This window comes from Schistocerca cancellata, chromosome 3 (genome assembly GCF_023864275.1).
Source record: "Schistocerca cancellata isolate TAMUIC-IGC-003103 chromosome 3, iqSchCanc2.1, whole genome shotgun sequence".
Lineage (NCBI taxonomy): Eukaryota > Metazoa > Arthropoda > Insecta > Orthoptera > Acrididae > Schistocerca > Schistocerca cancellata.
Window position 1 is genome coordinate 287,379,902 of NC_064628.1, and position 10,682 is coordinate 287,390,583.

Genomic DNA, 10,682 nt, shown 5'->3' on the forward strand with positions numbered 1-10,682 from the left:
TGCTGACAAAGGCAATGTTGCTGTTCTCTCCCACAAGCACTGCAGAGCCTGCTACATGACAACTCTTACGGGAAGATCAAAACTGACTCAGTCAAGAAAGTAGAAAACAGGACCAAGCTGCTTCTCAAGGTCTCTGATTTACCGAAGGGGTCGTCGAGAGTGTTACCACAAGGACATGTACAGCCAAGATTTTGTGGACACACTACAGTCCACAAAGATGGGTGCTGCTACACTCCACTGGCAGCAGCATTAGGGCTCCCATATATTTGGTGGGAAAATATCTGACAAATACCGGTGAGCTTCGACATTTTGTTGTCCACCAGGATACCTCAATGCAAGCCATTAGAACTCACCGGTCAGAAATTCAACAGGAAGATTAACAACATATACATGAATGTTCTGCCCACGTATAGCCTTTTTAATGGATAATACTATGACCAAAGGAAGCATTAGCAATGGGTAGCCCAAACACACCTGTGGTTGCACATTTGTATGTGGATCACATCAAGAAAGAAGCCGTGACGTGATCCAACTGGAAACCTACCCCCTTCTTCCTTTATGTGGATGACACGTCTGTCATCTGCATCAAGGAAGGGACAAACGCCTTGAATTGCTTAAACATGTGAACTCCATACAACCCTACAACAAATTCATTGTGGAGAATGAAGCAGGAAGAGGACTATCATTCCTGAACATAACCGTTAAGAGAAGAGCTGATGGCACCTTAGGCCACAGTGTGCACTGGACTCACACTGCTAAAAATAACAGTGGCATACCAACTAATGTATCCCAACAAGTCAGCAGTTGCAAATCACTGTTTGTACAACAATCATCTGATGGAATACAAACATTCTGGCATTTCAGCACAGACTTCAAAATATAGGAACAGCGTTATCAGAGAAGCCATCTAAATTCTTACCATGGACAGTCTAATCAACCACTACTGTCGCTATAATCTAGACACTGGGTCTACTTAAGAAGACACTTGGCATACAACCATCTGACAGAGTAACTACATGTTACCACAGACAGTGAAGCTACCAACCCCACAGCTGCCAACACATGCTCTTGGGCACAGAACACGCAGAGAATGGCTCACGGGGCCAGGGTGTAAGTCAGCCACATATACCCAGGAGCTCTGTTCATCACTGTACCTGACAATAACAACACGTCTGATTGTCAAAATATTGTGCACGTTAGATACTATGACCTGGCAGTACACCTAAAGACTGTTTTATTTAATGTGTTTCATCTTTTATTTATATGCATTACTGCTTGGCTTTGCGTATGATTGGTGGTCATCTGTGGAACATTACAATTGACAGCAAGTTATATTATCAGGGTAAAAGAATAATGACATTTATTCTCCCTCAGACAAAGTGGGATGAATTAAAAGGGGAGTGTCCACTTGATTTTGGGGTCTCTGTTCTGGGATTAGGTTATACTACAGTGCATCACCAATTAACAGAATTCATTTAGGCAATGTCCTGGGGGCTCTCAAGGAGTAGCAAATTGTCTAGCAAACGGAAAAATAAGGGTAGAAAGTAGGGAGTGGGTACTCTGTCCAGAAAATATCCTCCAAATTGCAGTCATTAGCTACTGAAGTAGCAGCTATCATCAGACCAAGAGCAGCCAACTTCTATCCAGCAGCAGTCATTATCAGTAAAGGTGCAGCTATCAAAGTGCCAACCAGCAGTAGCTACTATTGGCCATGGAAGAAGCCACCAACTTTGAGCCAGCTACAATATCACAATGCACAGCATCAGAAACAAAATAGTTAAGCATAACAGCCACATGTATGGATGCAACTTATTCTACAGAGTTGCTTGCAGGCACGGAATGCGACGGTGATGAATAACCAAGTTTATGTGGATTGGAGAAACAAGCAGTCCATAAACAGGACAAGAATGGTTAACCACCAATCCACTACTAACAATTGTGCTGTCAAAGGTGTTGCCATTGCAGATGAAGAGTGTACAAAACAATTTTGGTAATAATTGAATTCAGAGGATTGGATTCAGAAATGAGCGAAGTTGGGGAAGTCACAAAGTCAGTCGTGTGGAACAGGAACAGGTGGGGTGCATGAATAATCTGTGGGACAATCTAAATGGCAAGATGGAGATGGAGCAGCAGCATATGACTTTGGAACTGGGGACGAAGTTAGCCATTGAGACAATTACTGAAGATGTAGGAGAATGTCATAATGAGATTAAAAACTGCAAAAGTAGCCTCAGAATGAAAATCTGAAGTAAGGCTGCACATCAACCACTACAAATTTCAGAGCTGAAAGTTGTGCTTTATTACATCATATCAGGTCAAGCAGCAAATTTTCAAGGTGTTGTCAAGTGTTTGAATGTTAACACTGATTTCCTATCAGCGCATACTCTTAATTTTGGTGCAGGGACATTCAACCCAGCTAACAAAGTATGCAAACTGGCGCATGGACACAGCACTACTTTGTCATGGACAAATCAGAATGCTGACAACTTTGACAATAAGAATTTTGTTGTTTTATGTTTTGCAATCATACGACTCAGACTCAATTGCAAAATTAATTCTTAAATGGGCTTGTATTTGGAAACGGTCAGGGCTCCATGATGAAATTTTGTATTTAAGAATAGAAATATTTTTTACATGTCTTGACAGGCAGTTCAGTTTTGTTGTGACAACAACCAGAGAATCTGCAGTGGGATTTAATTTCATAGTTTGACAGTTAATGCATGATTTTATAGAAAAGTTAAGACGATTCACTGCATTTCAAAACATGTGGTCCAAATAATGGTAATAACAGTAACGTGCCTGATTATTGGTTTGGGACTAGTCAGATCCATCAATGAATTAGTGTGAGGACAGGCCATATGAATTCTCAGAGAGAATTGCAATCAGCAGTACAGTGGCAACGGGAATAATAACCAGGGAAGCATGCGAAATGGTCAGAAGAGGCAACAATACACAGAAAATGACAGTGTGCCAAATCTTTGGTTCCAAAATGCATTGAAAATACAGTGAAGACAGATACTATGAGCAGGTAGATAGAGTTAGGGAAAACAGGAGGGCACAAGCAGAACAAGTGTACACTATATGGACCCAATTCCAGGTGGCGGTCCAATTCTGGGGACAGTTGAGAAAACACATGATCACAAAATCAGAGAAAAGGAAGACTGATTTCAATGAATGTTTATAAAATTAATTGGTTGTTTGATGTTTCGGGTGGTGGTATGCAGAGTTGTGTGAAGGAGTAAGTCATCATCATCAGTTATCTGCTATATTAGCAGGTCCTTTGCCTCTCCATTTTCTGCGATCCATTGCTTCCTTCTTAAGGCTGCTGTATGTTGTACCGTCCATCATGTCATCCAGTATCTGGAATCTCTTCCTTCCTCGCTTCCTTTTCCCTTCTACATAACCTAAAACTGTTTTTATCAGTCCGTCATTCTTTCTTACTATATGCCCAATCCAATTTCTTTTTCTTCTCTTTATTACATCTAGTAACTGTATTTTCTCTCCCACTCTTCTCAGTACCTCTTCATTTTTTACTCTGTCCATCCAGCTTATTCTTTCCATCTTCCGCCATGTCCAGATCTCACAAGCCTCCAGCCTTTCTCTGTCTTTTTTCCTCAGTCCATGTTTCAGCGCCATATAGAACACTCCATACAAGACATTTTATGAGTCTCTTTCCGAGTTCTCTGTCCAGATCGCTGCAGAAGATTCTCCTTTTCTTATAAAACACCTCTTTTGCCATTGCTATCCTTGTTTTAATTTCTGTGGTGCACTTCCAGCCGGTGTCTATCCTGCTTCAAAGATACTTAAAATTTTGCACCTGTTCTAGTGTTTCTCCATTCAGCACAATTTTTATTTCCTTATTTCCTCCTATTGCCAATACTTTTGTTTTATTTGTGTTAATTTTCATTCCATATTTTTTCTCGTTAGTTGCAATGGTGTCCACCAAATCCTGTAATTCTTTTTCCCCTGTGGGTAGAAGGACCATGTCATCAGCAAATCTCAAGCACCCTACTCTTCTTCCACCAATTTCTACTCCTTTGTCATCTAATGAGCATTGGTCAATCATTTTCCAAGTACAGGTTGAAAAGAGTAGGTGATAAACAGCATCCTTGTCTTACTCCTTTCCCTAGTCTGATCCAGTTTATACTTTCTCCTCTCACTTTAACTAAAACTTTTGGTTAAGGTATAATGAGTTTATAAGTCTTCTGGTTTTCCAGCCCACTCTTTTCCCTCATAATAGTCGCCAGCTTGTCCCAAACCACATTGTCAAATGCCTTTTCTAAATCGATGAAGCACGTATATAGGTCTCTTCCTTTTTCATTAAACCTTTCTCCCAAGATTCGTAGGAGCCCTATTGCATCTCTGGTGCCCGTATTCCGTCTAAAGCCAAACTGCTCCTCGCCGAGATTCTCCTCTATTACTTTTTCCAAGTCTTTTATTAATTATTCTTAACATCACTTTGGCTGCATGTGAAATGAGGCTGATTGTCCTGTGCTCGCTGCATTTCTTGGTTCCTTGTTTTTTCGGTAATGGAATCATTACTGTTGTCGAAAAGTCCTCAGGCCATTCACCACTGTCATATATTTTATTACATAACCTCAATATTTCTCTTACTCCATTGTGGTTCAAGCATTTTAGTATTTCTCCCGGTATTGTATCTGTACCTACTGCTTTACCATTTTTCATTGCAGCAATGGCAGACTTTACTTCTTCCATTATGATGGTCGGTCCTTTCTCTTCATCACTTACACTGTTGTGTGATTCAAGTTCCAGAGTTTCTGGTTTGCTATTTGTGTCATATAGCTCTTTTATATATTCTTCCCATCTCTGGAGGACATCGTCATGATCTTTGTACACTACCTCTTCGTCTTTACTCAAAATTTCCATAGTAGCACTTCCTGCTCTTTTTGTTCCCATGTCATAGTCTTTACTCTGTTGTGTAGCAAGTCGTATCTTCCCTTCCTGTCCAGTTCTTCAATTTCATCACATTCCTCTTTTAGCCATTTTTTCCTAGCCTGCTCTGTTTCTCTTCGCAGTTCGTTATTTAACCTTCGGTATATCTTTCTTGCATCTTCAGTGTTCTTGTTTTACAATTTTCTTCTCTCCTCCATCTTGGAAATCATTTCTTGTGTGACCCATGGTTTTTTTGACCTTTTCCCTTTTACATGTCCTATATTTTGCTGTCCTGCTTTAATGATTCCTTCTTTCAGCATATTCCAGTACTCGTTGGCGTTATCAGGTGCTTCTTTGTCTCGTAATGTGTTTAGAAAGTCCCGAGACAGCATTTCTGTAATTTGTTCTTTGTTGGACCTTATCTTCTCTAGATCCCACTTCACCATTGTCGCTTTTTTCAGTTTTTTCATTCTTATTTCTATTTCTGCCATAAGTAAGTTGTGGTAACTTAATATCTGCACCTGGTAATGTGTGCACCTTCTTGATTCCATTCCTGTATCTTTCTTCTACCAGTATAAAATCGATTTGGTTTCTGTATTTATCCCCTGGTGATTTCCAAGTGTAGAGCCTCCTCTTATGGTTCTTGAACCATGTGTTTGCCGCTATCAGCTGCCTTTCCCTGCAGAAGTCAATTAACCATTCACCTCTGTCATTTCTCTTTCCAAGTCCATGATTGCCTACTATGTTTCCCTCTTTCCCTTCTCCCACAATGGCATTCCAGTCTCCCATTACTATTTTGCAGCATTTTTTATTTTCGTCCATTATTCTCTCTATTACATTGTACGTTTCCTCTACAATTTGGTCATCATGTTCTGAAGTTGGCATATACACCTGGACAATCAGTAAATCTTTTTGTGCTCCTTTCAGCCTTACACCAATAACCCTGTCATTTGCATAGTCTACATATTCCACACATTTAGCCAATTCCTTTGTCATAATCATTCCTACTCCATTAATTCCTTTTACTTCTCCTCCTGAGTAGTAGAATACATATTCATCTGACTGCAACTCTCCATGTCCATTCCATCTTACCTCAGCAACTCCTACGAGGTCCATATGATTCTTTTCCATCTCTCTTTTAAGGTTTTCTAGTTTTCCTGCTTGTAGCAAAGTTCTGACATTCCAGGTACCAATTCTCGTTTTGATTTTTGCCTCCTTTCAAGTTTTCCCCCCCAGAGATCCAAATGGGGGACTATTTTACCTCCGGACACTGATTTAACATGAGAGGAAGCCATTTTTGTGCATAAAATGGAGACTGCATTATGCAGGGAAGGTGGTATTCCGTTGCCTTCCGCAGTTCTGGAGGCCGCCCCTAACATGGGATACAGACGCCTTTTGCAGCCGCTCGCTCCGGGTCAGACTCTGCATGAGAAGTATAGGTTGGAAAATGAAAGACCCCTAGCCCTCGAAACCTAATAGCGTCAGGGTCGGAAAAGAACAAGAGCTGGCCGAGGGTGGCCAGATAGGAAAGATGAAAGTAACCAACCTTATATAACTGCATTGGAGGTTGGACATATCTGACAGATCAGGTGCACTGGTAAAATTAAAGATATAGCATGTGGTAGTGATAACAATGAAGGTAATGTTGGCGAGTTCACTGTTTGTGCCATTGAAAGCACATTAGCTGGAGACAAAATTAAAAGATGTAGAGTTTCCATTATGTGGCATTGCAGAAGGAATGTCAGCTCATAAGCTTCAAAAATCACAAGTGATGGGAGAGAAGATGGTATTTAATGAAGGATTGCTACACAGTGCAGAACCCGTAAATAATGTATATGAGGTAAATACAGAATTATTAACTACTGTAGTTCAGGAAGTTGTGTCCGAGTGTGTGCACGCACGCGTGTGAAGGGTGGCGAGTCAATGCTTTTGGACAGTATAGATTCTGGTTGTTGGTGTAAAGATGAAAGTGATTGTGTGAATGACTTGAGGTCGTGTGGTGATGAATAGATTGTTTAGCCCATGTTGGTGGGATCACAATAAATTCCACACACTCAGGGTACTACTGTTACACAAATGTGAAGTAGGAATGAAAGAATTATTGAATAAATTGTTTTGTGATAATGACATCTATAGACTCTTCTGGGAGGAAGTATACCGTATTTACTCGAATCTAAGCCGCACTCGAATCTAAGCCGCACCTGAAAAATGAGACTCGAAATCGAGAAAAAAAAATTTTCCCGAATCTAAGCCGCACCTGAAATTTGAGACTCGAAATTCGATGGGAGAGAAGTTTTAGGCCGCACCTCCAAATCGAAACAAAGTTGATCGATTGTAATATGAGACACAATTTAGGTCGAATGAATGACGATACAGCTACAGTAGTTTGGTTCGAGTCGTAAGCTTAGCAGTTAAGCTTTACCAGGTAGCCATTGCTATGCATCAGGCACTCCATCCGTATTTATACGGGTACCCTTCCTTTTTCACGTGCTTCGTCTGGTTTGAATCGATTGCCTATTTTGCTTTGATCTGATAAGTGCCGTTTTCTCTGTTATAGGTGTTTACGTCACTCTAAGTTGAAAATGCATCACTGTACTATGTCATGCATTGTTTGTCGCATTCTGATAGTGCGTGTTTACGGCCTGTCGCCGCTCGCGGCATGGCTTGCTTTTGTGCGCGCTAGCGCCGCTTACAACTAAAAAGAGGCGAATCGTCTCATTAGCGAAGCAATGTCAAGTTGTTACTTACACTGCTGCTTTCTTTGAGAATGATCAACAAGAACCAAATAATAGGCTGCGTATGATAGAACACGTTCTGAACGAGAGTTAGGCGAAAATTTTTCTCCGTTTGAAAATCTTTGCGGCCGCTTCTTTAGTACATCAAATTCTGCACAGAAATTAGTTATCTTAGATTTAAAAATCTAGTCAGTTGCCGTGCTTCATTTCTGACTGTATCACTATTAGGCATAAGAATAATACAAATATCAACATGACACGATAAGTATATTCTTCCGCGTTTGCTGTTGTCTCACTCTAGTTTCGTAGTTTATTAGGCAAACAGGATTTAAATGAGATAGCAACAAACACGGAAGAATACATGGCAAAATGTTTATATTCGTATTATTCTTATGGTGAATGGTGAAGAGAATACTGCTTGTGATTCACATTTCATCAGGTTACTATTACCAACCATCTCTTCTCACAGTTAGGAAAAAATTCAGAACGTAGAGTTGCCCATATTGAAAAACATCGCAGTCTCGCCAGTCGGATTTTCGTAGTACATTGATATTCTACAACATTCGGAGATGAACAATACGGAATTTGTATTTACTTCGTTGGATAATGTATGAAAATGCAGTGGTCTAAACTCGGGGCGGAGAAAAAAAAGCTTGTCTTCCAACTTTTTTTTTTAAATTTATTTACTGACGCAGAGGTTTTGGCGCCAGTATTTATCTTTGTGCCTACAAAGCATGCACGTGTAGCGCTACATATATTCGACGGCAGAAGTTAGTTGTGGCGGCACCTACCAACATTTTTCAGAACTTCCGCTTGCTTTGCACTCGATTCTAAGCCGCAGGCAGTTTCTTGGATTACAAAAGCCGGAAAAAAAGTTTGGCTTAGATTCGAGTAAATACGGTATACTATTGATGTAGAAAGCAGTATAGAGGAGACCGAAAAGGATTTATTAGAGCAGAGGTATTTAGAAAGAGAGGTAGTTAGAAACACAACCAATCATTGAAATTAACATGAATGAGGTAAAGACAGGAGCACTTTTGGCTTCTGTAAACCTGTACAACAGGAAGCGTAAGTGTGATGAACATGAATTTAAAGTAAGATATTTACTTGTTCCAGGATTGTTAAAGGATTTACTTTTAGGCACAGATTTTTGACCAGCTATCACACTAACCTAAACTTTAAAGAACGGTGCAGGGGTTGGAATTGATGTTTTTATTGAATAATGTTATTTTCTTCTGCTATTATAAGTCATTTTGGGGAACATTTATATACTGTAATTAACTAGAAAAGCATGTTTTCTGTTCTTGTGGGTCATGTGAAGTCACAGTTGTGTAACCCCAACCATGCTTTCGCAGTTCAACTCCCAATTGGGAGGAATTTTATCTCTTTACTGAAAAAGATGGTGTTGCAAAATGTTTAGTATGTCATAAAACGCTGAATTCTTTTACGAAATTTAATTTCAGCGACATTATATGTCGTACCACGCGAAAGACTACAGACGTGGAAAATGTGATTGACCAGATCGTGCACAGGAAGTTATTAAACTTAAAAGGAAGCTATCCGAAGAAGATCTGGACGACTAAGAAAAATCAACTGAGGCAGCTCTCAGAGTGGGTTACAAAATTGCTTTGCTTTTAGCAAAATCCCTGCGCCCCTTCACTGATGGCGATTTAATAAAAGAATGTTTGGTAGTTGCAGCAGAACATGTGTCCATCTCAAGTTGAACAGTTTCGGATTGTGCCATTATCCAACATGACCATTATGCGTCGCATACAGGACATGGCAGATGACGTCCAGAGCCAGCTTGCAAATATCTGTAAAGATTTTATGGCGTATTCTCTAGCTCTGGATGAAAGTGTTGATATCACTGGAACAGCGCAGCTTGCCATATATATTAGAGGTGTTAATAGAGATCTGCAGGTGAGGGAGGAGCTCCTCGATGTAGTAGCCATGAAGAACACTACAACCGGACGTGATATTTTAAGTATTGTTGAAGAAAGTGTTGAAAATTTAGGATTGTCGTGGAATTCTTTAGTTTCAGTGTCTACAGATGGTAGAGGCATACACTAAGCTAATAAAATTAAGTGGCACGTGTACATTCTCCTTTATTTGTTTCATTTGTCGCAATAATAATTCGTGAGTGATATCCCTGCAGGTGGCCGCGGATTTACGACTGGTGGCAACTGTTGTGTACCCCACGTGACTCTCCCTACTCTCTGCTCTGGTCCAATAGTGGGGGTAGCATGCTCGTGCTGCTCCGTGCTCGCGCCTTGCTGCTCACAGCTTGCTCCGCAAGCATGTATGTTGTGAAGCCCTGTGTTACGAGGTGAGGTTGCATTTATCGTCGCTGATGTGCGTTTTTGGTGGGTTATATTGCTGTTGCAACGTAATTCTGAACATTCAGCTCTTAATAAATATTGTGTCAAGTGTGCTGAGTTCTGAGATATGTGGGTAACATTTGTAGGCATCTTCTTGTGGGGACACTAATCAGCTCGAGGAAGAAAACTGCACAATGTATGTGGCAATGTAGTGAACCAATGTGACACAGTATTAGTCTCAGTTAGGGCACTCAGCATTTTGTTTATGTGGTTCCACTGGGGAGGGTATGTTGTCTGACATCAGGGAATCCTACATCGCCAAGTTATTGCTAATTTACATTTTTGCCCTATTTTGACAGCAAGAACATGTCCTATCCTATCCTGCAATGAGTTCTGGAAACAGTCTGGATTTATCCTGTGACAACTGAGCCTCACTGCAAACCAAATGGCTACCTGGCAGTCACCATTTCTCACAGTGCATCCAGTAAGATGTACGTGCAAATGCCTGTATGTGTGATTGTACTCAAGTATTTCATACAAGGAGTGTGAAATAAGTTATTTTTTAAATAATCAGGGACACACCTATTAAGGAGCATCTCTGAAACATTATCAGATTTCATTTATGGCGCAATGTACATGTGCAAGTAATATTAAGTATTGGAGTTTTAATTGTTTAGTAATTAGGTTTTCAGTTGATATCTTGTGTTCCTGATGCCTCTCACATGGTGACATTTCG